The 18,387-nt window shown below is 41.5% G+C and overlaps 1 long non-coding RNA gene across 1 annotated transcript in view; it reads left to right on the top strand.

Moving 5' to 3' along the window:
- The window catches only part of LOC126949735 (uncharacterized), a 73,093-nt gene extending 66,279 nt beyond the window's left edge, over positions 1-6,814 (top strand). Inside the window, exon 4 of the long non-coding RNA XR_007723956.1 lies at positions 6,675-6,814. This is a non-coding gene — a long non-coding RNA (uncharacterized LOC126949735). The remainder of the gene's footprint in view (positions 1-6,674) is intronic.
- Positions 6,815-18,387: the final 11,573 nt, after the last annotated feature.

Below are 18,387 nucleotides of genomic sequence, written 5' to 3'. Positions count from 1 at the left end.
AGCATCTTTTTCTGTGTGTATAGGCCATTTGTATATCTTCCTTTTTGAAGTGTCTCAAGTCTTGCCCATTTAAAAAATCGAGTTGTTTCTTTTTTTAATTTTTGATTTATAACTCTTTATATATTCTAGATATAAGACCTTTTCCAGATATATTTATAATAAATATTTTCTTCCAGTCTAGGGCTTGTCTTTTTATTTTCTTATTGGCATCTTTGGAGAAAAAAAGTTTTTCTTAGTTTGGCTACAGTTTTGTCAATTTTGCTTATCTTTTTAAAAAACCAGTTCTTAGTTTTATTGATCTTTTCTACTGTTTTTCTTGTTTCTATTTCATTTATTTCTATTCTAATCTTTATTATTTCCTTTCTTCTACTAACTTTGGGCTTCATTTGTCCTTCCTTTTTTTGCTCCTTGAGGTGTAGCATTAGGTTGTTTTTGGGGGGATGTTTCTTCATTTTTGATGTAGCTGTTTCTTGCCATAAACTTCTCTGATAGAACTGCTTTTACTGCATCCAGTAAGTTTTGGTATGTTGCATTTCCATTTTCATTTGTCTCAAGAGATACATTTTTTTGCTGCAGAGTCTTGCTCTGTCACCCAGGCTGGAGTGCAGTGGCATGACCATGGCTCACTGCCTTGATGTCCTAGGCTCAAGTTATCTTCCTGCTTCAGCCTCTTGAGTAGCTGGGACTATAGAATTTCTGCTTGATTTTTTAAAAATAATTTCAATCTCACTATTTTAAAAATAATTTAAATTTCTCACTTGTTAGTTTATTATTTTTCTGATTTCATTGAATTATTTCTCTGTATTTTCTTGAAATTTGCAGAGCTTCCTTAAAACTATTATTTTGAATTCTTTGTCAGGCAGTTTGTGTATCTACATTTCTTTGGGGTTGGTTACTAGGAAATTATTGTGTTCTTTTGGTGGTATTATGTCTCCATTGTTTTTCATGTTTCTTGTTGTCTTCATCCATATCTGCGCATTTGATGGAGCAGTCACCTCTTCCAGACTTTACAGGCTAGTTTTGCTGTGGAAAGACCTTCCCCTGTAGGGGAGTATGAGAGTGCTTGTTTGGTGGCCTTCAGGGTTTCTAATACCAGTGAGAGTACAGCTGTGTAGTCTCTGTGTGGCACTGTAAGCCGAGGTCAGTGTTAACAAAGATTGCAGAGATCCTTAGTGGCCAATATTGTGGATGTCTATAGCGGCATCCAGGATTGTTAGGATCTTCAGTGGCAATGGCTGCTAAGTCCTCATGATCTCTTTTTTCCTCTCTGGAGATGTTGGGGCTGAGGGGATCCCTCTTGGCACTGGGTCTGGCTTGTAGGTCCACTCATGGTGGTGGTGGCACTGGTGTCTGATGCATGGCACCTGTGGAGCAACCACAGTGCTGAGGCCTGAAGCACAGGCATGTGTAGAGGAACTACAGTTCTGGGATCCAGGGTGGTAATGCCACTGGTGCCCACGGTGAAGGCACCCCTGTTGCTGAGTTGGTGAAGATATGCAAGTTGCAGATGTTTGTGAATTAGCTGGGGAGCTGAGAATGGGAACACAAGTGTGTGCAGAGTTAGAGTGACTCTGGGGTCCAGGCGGGGCCTAGCTCTCTATGGTAGCTGAGCTGGTGCCCAGAGCACAAGCATGCACAGTGAAGGTTTGGCTCTTAGGCCTGGCGTGTGAACTAGCTCACTTTGGTGATGACTCCAGTGTCAGGCCCAGTACAGCCACAGAGTCCAGGTGCTATAGTTTGAATATTTGATCCTCCAAACCTCATGTTGAAATTTGATCCCTAATGTTGGAAGTGGGGCCTATTGGGAGGTGTTTGGGTCATGAGGGTCCCTCATGAATGGCTTGGTGCTATCCTTGTGGGAGTGAATGAGGTCTCTTAGTTTCCCTGAGAGCTTGTTGTCCAAAAGAACCTGGCACCTTCTCTCTCTCCCTTGCTTCTGCTGTCACCGTATGATCTCTGCATGCTAGTTCCCTTTCACCTTCCATCATGAGTGGAAGCAGCATGAGACCCTCACAGGAAGCTGAGGAGACCAGCACCATGCTTCTTGTACAGCCTGCAGAACCATAAGCCAAATAAACCTCTTTTCTTTGTAAATTATCAGCCTCAGGTATTCCTTTAGAGCAACACAAATGGACTAAGATGCTGTCATTGGAGTGCAGGCACTCGCAGGTCAGTGTAGCTCCAGGATCAAAGAACACATGGGCTTGGGAGAGGTGGTTGCTCCTTTCCTGAAGTGGCTCAACAGTCTATCAAATTCATGGATGGGGATGGGGTGTTCAGGCATCTCTCTTTCTCTGGGGTTCTCTGGTGAGAAGGGTTGTTGATTAGCTCAGTAACAAGAGATGCCAGTGTCCTTTGTGGAGCAGGCCCCTGGCAATGCTGGTGGTTCCCATCGTGTAACTGATACCGATAGTCTTTGACTTTCTTCTTTTTCACTCCTAGTCATCTCCTGGCATCTTAGCTATGCCAGTCTCACCAGCGATACTTTTTATGTGAATATTCCCTGGATTTTTGTGCTCTACTGTATTGCTGCAGATTCTTTAATGAACCATTGAGCTCCCTCTGGACTATTTGTTTTGTGCATAGCTGTTTATATATATATATTTTTAATGTGGTAGATAAAGGCTGGTATTTCCTATCCTGTTATCTTGGTGATGTTGCCTCCTGTATATTCTGGAGGAAAAAAGGTTTTAACTTCTGATGCTCAGTTTAGTAAGTTTTTTTTTGGTTTTGGTTTTTTTTTTTTGAGATGGAGTTTTGCTCTTGTTGCCCAGGCTGGAGTGCAATGGCGCAATGTCGGCTCACTGTAACCGCTGCCTCCCAGGTTCAAGCGATTCTCCTGGCTCAGCCTCCCGAGTAGCTGGGATTATAGGCATGTGCCACCATGCCCAGCTAATTTTATATTTTTAGTAGAGATGAGGTTTCTCCATGTTCGTCAGGCTGGTCTCAAACTCCTGATCTCAGGTGATCCACCCGCCTCAGCCTCCCAAAGTGCTGGGATAAAGGCGTGAGCCCCTGTGCCCAGCCGATTTAATATGTTTTTAAGGTTAAAGATACTGACTGGTGTCCTCTCTAAAAACTATTCGCCTAACTCGAAGTTGCAAAGATTTTTCTCTTATGTTTTCTTCTATTGTTGAAAGAATGATTTTAGCTTATAAGTTTAGGCCTATAACCTACTTAGGATTGATGTTTGTATGTGATATAAGGTGTGGATTGAAGTATATTTTTGAAATATAAGTATTTTATATAATATAAAATATAAGTGCTCCAGCACTATTTATTGAAAAGATCATCCTTTTAACACTAAATCGCAGAAGCCTCTTAATTGTAAAGCAATTGCTCGTATATGTGAGGCTGTCTTCTGAAACCTTGTTATAGTCACCTCTTCTTATGCCAGAATCACCGTGGCTTGGTCCGTCTCACAGCCTGATCATTTGCTCCTCACTCTTACTTGGTTCCTGAATCTCTCCAGCTTTTGTGTGGCTGGACTGTTTCCAGAGTCTGTTCTTGAAGCTCTTTTCTTGTCTTTGATAGCAGGATTCAGCTTTTCAGTGACACATTTACAGAATCCATGCTTACTTGGGGTCATCTTAACAGTTAGTCTGAAAACCATCTTGTAAGAGAGCTGTTAGCCTGAGCTTGCGCAGACCGTACCTCTTCCATGCCTCCACTAGTCTCTGGAATGCTGGGAGACAAGGCTTGAGGTGGGGAATGTGAAATAAAACGCAATATCCTATGAAGTTCTTCCCTGGGGAACTAGAGCAAGAGTCGCCAGGCAGAGTGCAGTGGCACAATCTTGGCTCACTGCAACCTCCGCCTCCTGGGTTCAAGCAATTCTCCTGCCTCAACCTCATGAGCAGCTGGGATTACAGGTGCACATCAGCACACCCAGGTAATTTTTTGTATTTTTAGTAGAGACGGGGTTTCACCATGTTGGCCAGGATGGTCTTGATCTCTTGATCTCCTGATCTGCCCGCCTCAGCCTCCCAAAGTGCTGGGATTACAGGTGTGGGCCACCGCACCTGGCCATTTACTTTTTTTTTTTTTTTTTTTAAAGGAACACAGTTTAATATTTCAAAGACATCCCAAATGAGTTATTGGTGGGGTCTCAGAGGCTTCCTTTTTTTGCCACCACAGTGAAAAATCAAGAATTTTGAAAGTTAAAGCTAATTGATTGTTTCTTTGGATACATAAAGAAAGATGTTAAAGCATATTACAAAGTGCAAAAAAAGGAGACATTCAGCAGAGTGAAAGCAAACTCTTAGAAGGGCCCGAAGCAGCAGGTTGATTGTCTTGATGAGAGGGTGGAGAAATGAACATGCTTCCGAGTTTTGTGCTTTTCCTGCAGTTTCTGGACACAGATCTCTGCTCCCACACCAAGGGCGTCTTTGGGGTCTGGTTTCTCAAGTGACCAGTCCCCAGTGTATGTGATTCTAGGAAGTTAAATCTCACTCAGTTTCTTATGCTGTATCCCTCTTGTGTCCCGTGACACCCTATTTCAAGCAGTTTGGAAATTATAATCAGGGGAAAGGAGGCTAGCTGAGGGCTTTATATCCACTACCTGTTATGAGAATATTATTAAATCCATTTTGGAGATGTGAAAACCAAGTTTCAGCAGATAAGTGATTTGCCCAGATTCAAACATTGAGGACATGGCAGGATTAGCATTTGAGCCTAGGCCCATCTACTGTCAGAGCCCATGCTCTTTTTTCAGTGCCCCCATAGGCTGGCTGTAAAGTCCAGAACCAAGACTGTGGTTTCATGTGACAGCACACAGGAGGGATGAGGACTGGGAGTGGGAGGCTCCTGAGGCTTCAAGAAGAAAACTGCAGGCCATGAGAGGCAACAGGTGGCCAGCACTCTCCCATCCTCACCATATGTGGTGGCACCTAGGGACAAGGCCATTTGCATATTCCAGTCCTACAGACACCCATTTGGTTTCCCTCTTCCTCTTGTTCTTCAGCATGATCTTAGGAGGAAAAGAAATGTCATCTGCTTTCTAATTTAATTCCCTTTTTTCTACTCTTAATTATTTTTCCTTATTATAGAAGAAACGGCTTTCCATTAATACAAAATTCAGACATCATCAAAACTATAATATAATAAACATCCACTGTGATCCCACTTGCTAAAGATAACCATCATTAAGTTCAATGCATAGTCTTCCTTTTTTCATATTTATACATATGCTAACATATATTAGAATTATTCATTTGCTTTTATAAGAAGAAGGTCAGATTGGGGGCATGGAGGGCTCCCACCTGCCTAAGCAGAGGTCTTACACCTGCATAAGCAGAACCATGATCATGCCTGTAATTCCAGTACTTTGGGAGGTCAAGGCAGGGGAGTCTCTTGAGCCCAGGAGTTCTAGACCAGCCCGCATAACAGGGTGAAACCCCATGTCTACAAAAAGTTTAAACTTAGCTGAGTGTAGTGGTATGTGCCTGTGGTCCTAGCTACTTGGGAGGCTGAGGCAGGGGGATACCTTAGACATAGGAGGTCAAGGCTGCAGTGAGACATGATCATACTACTGCCCTCCAGCCTGGGTGACAGAGCAAGACCTTGTCAAAAAAAAAAAAAAAGAAAAAAAGAAAAAAAGAAGGTCACAAACAGTGTTGCAATTTTTCTACCACTTTTAAAATCCTTTGAAACATTTCTTGTGTTGGTATATGTAGATCTGATCTAACTGTATTCTTGTAAATAGATATATAACATAACATTGGGTGCACCACAAACTATTTATTTATTTATCTGGTGGAAATCTTATTCCTCCCAATCATGTTGCATGAGGGAATTTACACTCCCAGGGTATAACACTATTAGTGATTCCAGACTTCAGGTGGGAATGATTTATCTTACTGTTGAAACTAGGAGAAGAAACCAGGCAGCGGCCCTGCCCTCTTTGAGCTTTCAGTCCCAGTGGCTGGCCCTCAAAGATGCCAGGAGCACAGCGACTGGGGGACCGCTGCTTCTGCAGGTGGGAGACTGAATCCTGGGTGAGTGTATTAGTCTGTTCTCACGCTGCTGTAAAGAACTGCCTGAGACTGGGTAACTTATGAAAGAAAGAGGTTTAATTGACTCACAGTTCCACATGGTTGGGGAGGCCTCAGGAAACTTACAATCATGGGAGAAGGGCAAGCAAACACATCCTTCTTCACATGATGGCAGGACGGAGAAGTGCCAAGCAAAAGGGGAAAAGCCCCTTACAAAACCATCAGATCTCATGAGATCTCATTCACTATCACAGAACAGCATGGGAGTAACTGCCCCCATGATTCAGCTACCTCCCACTGGGTCCCTCCCATGACACATGGGGATTCAGGATGAGATTTGGGTGGGGACACAGCCAAACCGTATCAGTGGGCCATCTTGGAGAGTGGAGGAAAGAAGTAGAAAGCTCACCTGTGGCCTCATATTTTGGTTACATTCTCCAGTGAAGTTTAGTATGAATTTTGAATTTCATCTGTTGTAAGCTTATGGCTTTTCAAAAAAATACATCCCCTCTCTTTCCCAAGAGAGAAAGAGAGCAGTATTATTTTTTGGCCTCTTCAAATCCCAGCATTCTCATTCCCCACTGATGGACATACATTTATGTTTTATTACAACAAATATCGCCTTTGTCACAACAAATATTGCCTTTGTCCAACGTCTACATTTTATTTCTATGCCAACAGGGTTGACAATAGGAATGATGTCTTTCAAAGAAGCTGTTTCTTGGAGAAATCTCTGAATCTGGGCCTAGGGTCAGCACTCAGGGAGAACCAATCAACAACAACAGCAGGATGGACTGAAGAGTCTCTTGAGGCGTGGTAAGAAAGCTATATTGCAGGAGGTTTTGTCCATTCACCTATTCATTCAGTAAGCACTCACAGTTCACTTCTAATATTTCAGGCACAAAGTCAGCTTTTATGGAACCTGCAATGCACAAAGAAACAAGCAATAAACAAGGAAATGTCAGAAAGTAATGACTGCTATGCAGTCTTAAAAGAGTGATGAGTTTCAGTAAAAGCAATTTCCGAGTACATCTTGAAGCTGTCATAAGAGAATGCTTTCTGGTATAAAGTTTGCAACGTATCCATAGGCTTTCTTTCAGAAATTTCTAGTTCTTGAGCCTCTGTTACAATATTTTGGTAAGTGATTGGTTTTCCATGGTACTTTCCATTTCATGGGGATTTCAGAAAAACTGTTGCCCTCAACCCTTTCCCCACAGACCTCTGCACATGCATCTTTTCAAGGCAGGCACTTTAGAATAATACAGATAACTAGATATGGATGTGTATATGTGTTTATTTTCAGCATAAATTTGCTTAAAGTGATGTTTTCCAAAATATTTTGTCTTCCAAAAGAAAAGACTAATTTTCTGAAATAGTCTATCAGTGTCTCTAGGGCATCGTTCAGTTGGGTGGCATTAGAGTTTTGGTATATTTTAAACATATTTTCTTATTGTTGTATTTCCTATATGTGGTGAGATACTATTTTAAAACCCAGAGAGGCCTTGGAGACACAGTAAAGGAGGCCAGTTTGGGGTAATGGCTCGACACCAGCTGGGACCATGGAAAAACTAGTCTAAGCCTGGGTCCTTTTGGTGTAAATGCGTGGGCACTTGAGGCCTTCTAATATGAAGCCCAATAGCCTTCTGTTCTGGGAAATTGTTCCCTGTTTGTTTGTTTGGTGGTGTTTAATGACTTCCTTCCTTCCATTTTCTCTGCACTATCTTTTTCAAATACCCTTGTCAGATTGGGCCTTCCTAACTCACTTCAACGACCCTCTCATAATATTCCAGCCCAGATTTCCTTTTCTTTTTTTGCATAAAGCTCATATCCTCCATAATGTTTAGAATTTCTTTTTCTTTCTTTCTTTTTTTTTGAGATGGAGTCTCACTCTGTTGCCCAGAGTGGAGTGCAGTGGCATGATCTTGGCTAACTGCAATCTCCACCTCCTGGGTTCAAGTGATTCTCCTGCCTCAGCCTTCCGAGTAGCTGGGATTACAGGTGCACACCACCACACCTGGCTAATTTTTGTATTTTTTGTAGAGACGGGTTTCACCATGATGACCAGGGTGATCTTGAGTTCCTGACCTCAGGTGATCCGCCTGCCTCAGCCTCCCAAAGTGCTGGGATCACAGGTGTGAGCCACCACACTTGGCCTGTTTAGAATTTCTTGATTGCATTTTTCAGGTCTTATACTAATTTTTTCCCCATGTGGACAATCCCAGTTTTATTTGTTGAACTCTCTTTGTTGTTCTCTGCTATTTCTTTTTTATGGGATCCCATTTTTGTTTTGTGGATTAAATATTCCCTAAATCTCACTGAAGATGCTGCATGTTCTTTTCTAGTTTTAATCTGTTCACTTAATTATTTGTTTCCTCTGGAGACATTTTTTCTGTTAATTCTGGTCTTCTTTTTCCATGTTGTGTATTTTCTTCCAAGTTGGTGATCCTTGCCTGGTTTTCCATTTTGTCCTGAAAATTTCCTTTCTAGCAGTCTTTTTCTAAAAGTGAAAGCTCTTAACATCTATCTGCATCGATACCTGAAACCATCTGTATGAGTTCTTCACCCTTAAAGTACGCTGTTCTTTCACTACTGATGATGACGTATTGAATAACTCTGGAGTCCTCTCACCAAAGGAGGACCTTCTTTAGCTCTTGTAAATAACCTTAGATGATACATCTGCACATCTGAGTGTAGCCAGTGTTCTGCTGCAGCCCTTCGTATGGGGGAGGAGTGGTTTTTCTCACACTCATGGTCAGTATTTAAAGGCTTTCTTTGGGTCCATCTTGTGGAGGAACCTGCCCTGCAGCAGCATCCATCCAGACCCTGCCATCCTGCTCAGTTTGGTAGTTTCTGGTTGTTCTGTTAGTTTCTAAAGAGCACACCTGGCCTATTTGCATCCTGGACAATAGTTCCTTCCCTCTGCTCCAAAAAGGTTGATTCCTTAGGAGTTCAGGTAAGATGACCTTTATGGGCTGAAGATAGATATGTGAAGTCCAAAATTCCAGTGAGGGACAGGTCTACCCAGGGTGACAGGAGCTATAATATAGTGACGTTGCAGCCCTGTCTTAATGGTGACATGAGTTGTTCTGTAGCCCATCCTACATCTCTGTATTCTAATCTCCCTTAAGATCAGAGATTATATTTTTAGTAGATCTTGGTTTAGGGGGAAGAAAGATTAAGGAAAACAGAGGGTGAATAAGAGCCCTTTGTGAGAGACACCAGCACAACCATACTGTTACCGGTGGCGGGTGTCCAGGCTCTTGGCATCTTGAACAAAGAACTGGACAAAACGCACAAACAAAGCAAGGATGGAACGAAGAGATGTATTGAAATTGAAAGTACACTCCACAGTGTGGGAGCGGCCCAAGCTTAGGGGCTCAAGGGCCCTGGTATAGAACTTTGGGAGTTTAAATACCCTCTGGAGGATTCTGTTGGTTACCTGAGGTATGCCCTATGTAAATAGAGGATGAAGTAAAGTTACAAAGTTATTTATTTGATGCATGCGCTATGGAGGGAATATTTCCTGCCATAGCTGAAGTGTGAATCGGCCTTACGTTCCCTGCCTCCAGACCCTATTTTTACTGCCTCAGTGCTAGCAGTTTACACTTGGCTAATTGGTATTTCTTTATCATGGGTAATTGTAAATTACAATTCTCCTTACCTGGATTATTAGATTCAGACAAATGTGTTTGTAGCTTAAAGGCTTAGGAAGCACAAGCCTTCAATTTCTCTGTAATAGAATGCAGAATGCATTATTTACAATAAAAATGTAGACGAGCTCATAATCCTGGTTTCAGCTTTAAAACAGAAAAAGATCTAAAATCATTAAGAATCCTAATTTGGCAAGTGAAAGTGGATGAATGCCATCGTTTTAGATCTGGGAGGATGAGAGTTTAGGTGAGAAACTCTCCAGGCTTTCATGATACAAATCTTCCTATTGGAGTAAAAAGATAAAGAAAATTCTAAGTCGTGGTATTAACACTTGTATAACCAGTTACAATGTAGGTGTATGCTTCTGTTTTGTAATGATTGTGTTGTTCTAGACTTACTCCTAAAGGGCTTTAAGCAGTTACGAGAATCTGATATATTAGACATGTAAAAAATTTAAGCTGCTATCCATGTTTTAAATGTCTTGGAAACTCTCAGTTTTTAATATCCATTTATTTTTTATTTACTGCTAAGTGAATACATATGTAGAGAAATTTAAAATGTTTACAGCATAACGCATTGGACTGTGCAGGATACTAACGTGGATATTAGATAAAGTACTAATAATGAAGTGTGTTCCTCAGATTGAAACATCTTGCCCTCCCCTGGTAACTGCATTTTCTGATTTCAAAGTTCTCTGTAATTACACAAAATCTTTAAAATTCTTTTGCTGTAAGAAAAAGAGGAAACCCCACAGAGGGGGAACAAGGCCAGAGCCAGGGTGATCAATTTTGCCTCATTTTTATAAAATCCTCTTTGTGGTTATGTTTTTCTCCCACCTTAAACCCACTATTCTTCTCCCCATCCCCTCAGATGGCCATTTCTTCAGTATGGTTGGAACGCTCCCTAGAATAGCAGAATGGAGAGTGTCTAAAACAACTTTTACTATTCGTGCTAGACCTTCACCAAACATCAATATGATATTTACTCTTAATAAATTTGTTGCCTCTTTATATTATCTCTCTTTGTAAAACAACAAAAGCGCAAAACCAAAAACCCAAACTATTCTAGGTAGAAAAGAAAAAAGAGAATAAAAATTAAGTTCTCTTTTGTACTCAAAAAGATCCTTTGTTCTCAAAGTAAGATAAAATTTAGATGAAAAAGGACATGTGGACTTCCACACTAATAATAATGAAAATGGTGATTAATATGTTTGGATGCTTGCTCTGTGCAAGCTGTATTTTGGATCGTATCTCAGTCTAGCCAGGTGGGGACCATTATGGTTCACATTTTGCAGATTGGGAAACTAACTTACAGAGGAGGTCTGTGGTTGCTCATCCTTACCCAGACATATAGACCCACTGGTCAAGTATACAGAAAGTAATTTATTTTATTATTATTATTATTATACTTTAAGCTCTGGGATACATGTGCAGAATGTGCAATACATGTGCCATGGTAGTTTGCTGCACCCATCAGCCCGTCATCTACATTAGGTATTTCTCCTCATGCTATCCCTCCCCTAGTCTCCCACCCCCGACAGGCCCTGGTGTGTGATGTTCCCCTCCCTGTGTCCATGTGTTCTCATTGTTCAACTCCCACTTATGAGTGAGAACATGTGGTGTTTGGTTTTCTGTTCTTGTATTAGTTTGCTGAGAATGATGGTTTCCAGCTTCATCCATGTCCCTGCAAAGGACATGAACTCATACTTTTTTATGGCTGCATAGTATTCCATGGTATATATGTGCCACATTTTCTTTATCCAGTCTATCATTGATGGGCATTTGGGTTGGTTCCAAGACTTTACTATTGTGAATAGTGCCGCAATAAACATACATGTGCATGTATATTTATAGTAGAATAATTTATAATCCTTTGGTTATATACCCAGTAATGAGATTGCTGGGTCAAATGGTATTTCTGGTTCTAGATCCTTGAGGAATTGCCACACTGTCTTCCACAATGGTTGAACTAATTTACACTCCCATCGACAGTGTAAAAGCATTTCTATTTCTCCATATCCTGTCCAGCATCTGTTGTTTCCTGATTTTTTTAATGATCACCATTCTAACCAGCGTGAGATGATATCTCATTGTGGTTTCAATTTGCATTTCTCAATTTCTTCAATTTGCATTTCTCATCTAATGACCAGTGATGATGAGCTTTTTTTCATATGTTTGTTGGCTACATAAATGTCTTCTTTTGAGAAGTGTCTGTTCATATCCTTCGCCCACTTTCTGATGAGCTTGTTTGTTTTTTCCTTGTAAATTTGTTTAAGTTCTTTGTAGATTCTGGATATTAGCCCTTTGACAGATGGGTAGACTGCAAAAATTTTCTCCCATTCTGTAGGTTCCCTGTTCACTCTGATGATAGTTTCTTTTGCTGTTCAGAAGCTCTTTAGTTTAATTAGATCCCATTTGTCAATTTTGGCTTTTGTTGCCATTGCTTTTGGTGTTTTAGTCATGAAGTCTTTGCCCATGAATGGTATTGTCCTGAATGGTATTGCCTAGGTTTTCTTCTAGGGTTTTTTATGGTTTTAGGTCTTATGTTTACGTTTTAAATCCATTTTGAGTTAATTTTTGTATAAGGTGTAATGAAGGGGTCTAGTCTCAGTTTTCTGCATATGGCTATCCAGTTTTCCCAACACCATTTATTAAATAGGGAATGCTGTCCCCATTGCTTGTTTTTGTCAGGTTTGTCAAAGATCAGATGGTTGTAAATGCGTGGTGTTATTTCTGAGGGCTCTGTTCATTCCATTAGTCTATATATCTGTTTCGGTACCAGTATCATGCTGTTTTGGTTACTATAGCCTTGTAGTATAGTTTGAAGTCAGGTAGTGTGATGCCTCCAGCGTTGTTCTTTTTGCTTAGGATTTTCTTGGCTATGCAGGCTCCTTTTTGGTTCCATATGAATTTAAAGTAGTTTTTTCCAATTCTGTGAAGGAAGTCAATGGTGTCTTGATGGGGATAGCATTGAATCTATAAATTACTTTGGGCAGTATGGCCATTTTCACAATACTGATTCTTCCTATCCATGAACATAGACTGTTTATCCATTTATTTGTGTCTTCTCTTATTGCATTGAGCAGTGGTTTGTAGTTCTCCTTGAAGAGGTCCTTCCCATCCCTTGTAAGTTGTATTCCTAGGTATTTTATTCTCTTAGTAGCAATTGTGAATGGGAGTTCACTCATGATTTGGTTCTCTGTTATTGATATATAGGAATGCTTGTGATTTTTGCACACTGATTTTGTATTCTGAGACTTTACTGAAGTTGCTGATAAGCTTAAGGAGATTTTGGGCTGAGATGATGGGGTTTTCTAAATATACAGTCATGTCATGTGCAAACAGACAATTACTCTTAATAAATTTGAGAGTACTTGAATACCCTTTTTGTTCTATTTGAATACCCTTTATTTCTTTCTCTTGCCTGATTGTCCTGGCCAGAACTTCCAATACTCTGTTGAATAGGAGGGCTGAGAGAGGACATCCTTGTCTTGTGCCAGTTTTCAAAGGGAATGCTTCCAATTTTTGCCCATTCAGTATGATATTAGCTGTGGGTTTGTCATAAAAAGCTCTTATTATTTTGAGATACATTCCATCAACACCTAGTTTTTTGAGAGTTTTAGCATGAAGGGGTGTTGAATTTTGTTGGAGGTCTTTTCTGCATCTATTGAGATAATCATGTGGTTTTTGTCATTGGTTCTGTTTATGTGATGGATTACGTTTATTGATTTGCATATGTTGAACCAGCCTTACATCCCAGGAATGAAGCCAACTTGATGGTGGTGGATAAGCTTTTTGATGTGCTGCTGGATTCAGTTTGCCAGTATTTTATTGATGATTTTCACTTCGATGTTCATCAGGGATATTGGCCTGAAATTTTCTTTTTTTCTTGTGTTTCTGCCAGGTTTTGGTATCAGGATGATGCTGGCCTCATAAAATAAGTTAGGCAGAAGTCCCTTTTTTTCTATTGTTTGGAGTAGTATCAGAAGGATTGGGCAAGAGTTCCTCTTTGTACCTCTGGTAGAATTTGGCTGTGAATTTGTCTGGTCTTGGACTTTTTTTGGTTTGTAGGCTATTAATTACTGCCTCGATTTCAGAACTTGTTATTGGTCTATTCAGGGATTCAACTTCTTCCTTGTTTGGGAAGGAAAACTTGGGAGGGTGTATGTGTCCAGGAATTTATCCATTTCTTCTAGATTTTCTAGTTTATTAGTGTAGAAGTGTTTATAGTATTCTGTTATGGTAGTTTCTATTTCTGTGGGATCAGTGGTGATACCCCATTTATCACTTTTTATTGCATCTATTTGATTCTTCGCTCTTTTCTTCTTTATTAGTCTGGCTAGCGGTCTATTTTGTTGATCTTTTCAAAAAATCAGCTCCTGGATTCATTGATTGTTTGAAGGGTTTTTCATGTCTCTATCTCCTTCAGTTCTGCTCTGATCTTAGTAACTATTTCTTGTCTTCTGCTAGCTTTTGAATTTCTTTGCTCTTACTTCTCTAGTTCTTTTAATTTTGATATTAGGGTATCAGTTATAGATCTTTCCTGCTTTCTGTTGTGGGCATTTAGTGCATTAAATTTCCCTCTAAACACTGCTTTAAATGTGTTCCAGAGATTCTGGTACATTGTGTCTTTGTTCTCATTGGTTTCAAATAACTTATTTATTTCTGCCTTAATTTCGTTATTTACCCAGTAGTCATTCAGGAGCAGGTTGTTCAGTTTCCATGTAATTATGCGATTTTGAGTGAGTTTCTTAATCCTGAGTTCTAATTTGATTGCACTGTGATCTGAGAGACTGTTATGATTTCCATTCTTTTGAATTTGCTGAGGAGTGTTTTACTTCCAAGTATGTGGTTACTTTTAGAATAAATGCGATGTGGTGCTAAGAAGAATGTACATTCTGTTGATTTGGGGTGTAGTGTTCTGTAGATGTGTATTAGGTCCACTTGGTCCAGAGCTGAGTTCAAGTCCTGAATATCCTTGTTAATTTTCTGTCTCATTGCTCTGTCTAATATTGGCAGTGGGGTGTTAAATTCTCCCACTATTATTGTGTGAGAGTCTAAGTCTGTTTGTAGGTCTCTAAGAAGTTTATGAATCTGGATCCTCCTGTATTGGGTGCATATATATTTAGGATAGTTAGCTCTTCTTGTTGCATTGATCCCTTTACCATTATGTAATGCCCTTCTTTGTCTCTTTTGATCTTTGTTGGTTTAAAGTCTGTTTTATCAGAGACCAGGATTGCAACCCCTGCTTTTTTTCTTTCCATTTGCTTGGTAAATATTCCTTCATCCCTTTATTTTGAGCCTATGTGTGTCTTTGCACATGAGATGCATCTCCTGAATACAGCACGCTGATGGGTCTTAACTCTATCCAATTTATCACTGTGTCTTTTAATTGGGGCATTTAGCCTTTTTACACTTAAGGTTAGTATTGTTATGTGTGAATTTGATTGTGTCATTATGATGCTAGCTGGCTATTTTGCCCATTAGTTGATGCAGTTTCTTCATAGTGTCGATGGTCTTTACCATTTGGTATGCTTTTGCAGTTGCTGGTACAGGTTGTTCCTTTCCAGGTTTAGTGCTTCCTTCACGAGCTCTTGGAAGGCAGGCCTGGTGCTGACAAAATCTCTCAGCATTTGCTTGTCTGTAAAGGATTTTATTTCTCCTTCGCTTATGAAGGTTAATTTGGCTGGATATGAAATTCTGGGTTGAAAATTGTTTTCTTTGGCTGGGCGCGGTGGCTCATGCCTGTAATCCCAGCACTTTGGGAGGCTGAGGCAGGCGGATCACCTGAGGTCATGAGTTCGAGACCAACCTGGCCAACATGGCAAAACCCTGTCTCTATAAAAATACAAAAAAATTAGCTGGGCATGATGGTGTGTGCCTGTAATCCCAGCTACTTGGGAGACTGAGGTGTCTCAAAAAAGAAAAAAAGAAAATAAAATTGTTTTCTTTAAGAATGTTGAATATTGGTTCCCACTCTCTTCTGGCTTGTAGGATTTCTGCAGAGAGATCCCCTGTTAGTGTGATGGGCTTCCCTTTGTGGGTAACCTGACCTTTCTCTCTGGCTGCCCTTAACATTTTTTCCTTCATTTCAACCTTGGTGAATCTGACGATTACGTGTCTTCGGGTTGCTCTTCTTGAAGAGAATCTTTGTGGTGTTCTATTTCCTGAATTTGAATGTTGGCCTGTCTTGCTAGGTTGGGGAAGTTCTCCTGGATAATATCCTGAAGAATATTTTCCAACTTGGTTCCATTCTCCCTGCCAGTTGCAGGTACACCAATCAAATGTAGATTTGGTCTTTTCACATAGTCTCATATTTCTTCGAGACTTTGTTCGTCCCGTTTTCATTCTTTTTTCTCTAATCTTGTCTTCTCGCTTTATTTCATTAAGTTGATGTTCAGTCTCTGATATCCTTTCTTCCACTTGATTCATTCGGCTATTGATACTTGTGTCTGCTTCACAAAGTGCTTGTGCTGTGCTTTTCAGCTCCATCAGGTCATTTATGTTCTTCTCTAAACTGGTTATGCTAGTTAGCAATTCCTCTAACCTTTCTTCAAGATTGTTAGCTTCCTTGCATTGGGTTAGAACGTGCTCCTTTAGCTCGGAGGAGTTTGTTATTATCCACCCTCTGAAGCCTACTTCTGTTAATTCGTCAAACTCTTTCTCCGTCCACTTTGGTTCCCTTGCTGGCGAGGAGTTGTGATCCTTTGGAAGAGAAGAGGCATGCTGGCTTTGGGAATTTTCAGCCTTTTTGCACTGGTTTCTCCCCATCTTTGTGGATTTATCTACCTTTGGTCTTTGACGTTGGTGACCTTCAGATGGGGGTCTCTGAGTGGATGTCCTTTTTGTTGATGTTGATGCTATTCCTTTCTGTTTGTTAGTTTTCCTTCTAACAGTCAGGTCCCTCTGCTGCAGGTCTGCTGGAGTTTGCTGGGATCCACTCCAGACCCTGTTTGCCTGGGTGTCACCAGCAGAGCCTACAGAACAGCAAAGATCGCTGCCTGTTCCTTCCTCTGGAAGCTTCGTCCCAGAGGGGCACCCACCAGATGCCAGCCAGAGCTCTCCTGTATGAGGTGTCTATCGGCCCCTACTGGGAGGAGTCTCCCAGTCAGGAGACCCGGGGATCAGACACCCACTTGAGGAGGCAGTCTGACCCTTAGCAGAGCTCAAACGCTGTGCTGGGAGATCCGCTGCTCTCTTCAGAGCCGTCAGGCGGGGATGTTTAAGTCTGCTGAAGCTGTGCCCGCAGCTGCCCCTTCCCCCAGGTGCTCTGTTCCAGGGAGATGGGGGTTTCATCTGTAAGCCCCTGACTGGGGCTGCTGCCTTTCTTTCAGAGATGCCCTGCCCAGGGAGGAGGAATCTAGAGAGGCAGTCTGGCCACAGTGGCCTTGCTGAGCTGCGGTGTACTCTGCCCTTTTCAAACTTCCCGTGGCTTTGTTTACACTGTGAGGGTAAAACCACCTACTCAAGCCTCAGCAATGGCGGATGCCCCTCCCCCTACCAAGTTTGAGCATCCCAGGTCAACCTCAGACTGCTGTGCTGGCAGTGAGAATTTCAAGCCAGTGGATCTTAGCTTGCTGGGCTCCGTGGGGGGTGGGACCCACCGAGCCCAACCACTTGGCTCCCTGGCTTCAGCACCCCCTTCCAGGGGAGTGAATGGTTCTGTCTTGCTGGCATTAAAAAAAAAAACAAAAAACTCCTGCAGCTAGCTTGGCGTCTGCCCAAATGGCCGCCTAGTTTTGTGCTTGAAACCCAGAGCCCAGGTGGTGTAGGCACCGGAGGGAGTCTCCTGTTCTGCGGGTTGTGAAGACCATGGAAAAGCACAGTATCTCGTCCGGAGTGCGCTGTTCCTCACAGCACAGTCCCTCATGGCTTCCCTTGGCTAGCGGAGGGAGTTCCCTGACCCCTTGCACTTCCCAGGTGAGGTGACGCCCTACCCTGCTTCAGCTCGCCCTCAGTGGGCTGCACCCACTGTCTAATTAGTCCCAATAAGATGAGCCGGGTACCTGAGTTGGAAATTCAGAAATCACCCACCTTCTGTGTCAGTCTCGCTGGGAGCTGCAAACCGGAGCTGTTCCTATTTGGCCATCTTGCCAGCAATCAGAAAGTAATTTCTTATTTAAACTTCTGTTTGTCTGCTCTCTGAACCTGGTAATTCAGTATAATATATGGGCTAAATGGGAGAAGGAAAATGTTAAATGGAAACTTCACCATTATCAGGTGGCTCCATAGCTCACGCAGACACTAAATTTTTTTAATGGCATAAATAAAATGTCACTAAAGAGTTAAAAGAATTTTTGGTTTCAGGCTCAATTTTATTTAGGAAATAATGGCCTTTGTAACCTGGGGCAAAAACATCTGGCATTCTACTAAGACCTTGTCATGATTTCAAGTATCAGGGGAAAACTGTGGTTAGGCTAATGTAGAGCATTGGCTTGTGGCCACAGTTCATGTGCCTTCTGAACAGAGAAAGTGGTGGAGGAGGGCTGAATTGTTCTTCCTCTCCTTCCTTGAGTGTAAGTAGGGTGTGAGGTAAAGGGATGGTATTAAAGAAAAAGTACGTATTATTAAAATGTGTGAGAATCTGGACGTTAGACAGCAGGACCTGGGAGAGACCTTGCCAAGCAGCAAGGAGCACTTGCAGAGACCAGAGAAATAAGACAAACTCTGGCAAAACAGAAGGTGAGCCTGAGAACAGCAGAAGGAGGAGGATGCTTGTTGGGGTCCATGCCAGGGGTGGTGGA

Source organism: Macaca thibetana, chromosome 3 (genome assembly GCF_024542745.1).
Source record: "Macaca thibetana thibetana isolate TM-01 chromosome 3, ASM2454274v1, whole genome shotgun sequence".
Classification (NCBI taxonomy): domain Eukaryota; kingdom Metazoa; phylum Chordata; class Mammalia; order Primates; family Cercopithecidae; genus Macaca; species Macaca thibetana.
The sequence above is the reverse complement of the archived record's forward strand: the minus strand, read 5'-3'. Positions and strand labels throughout refer to the sequence as shown.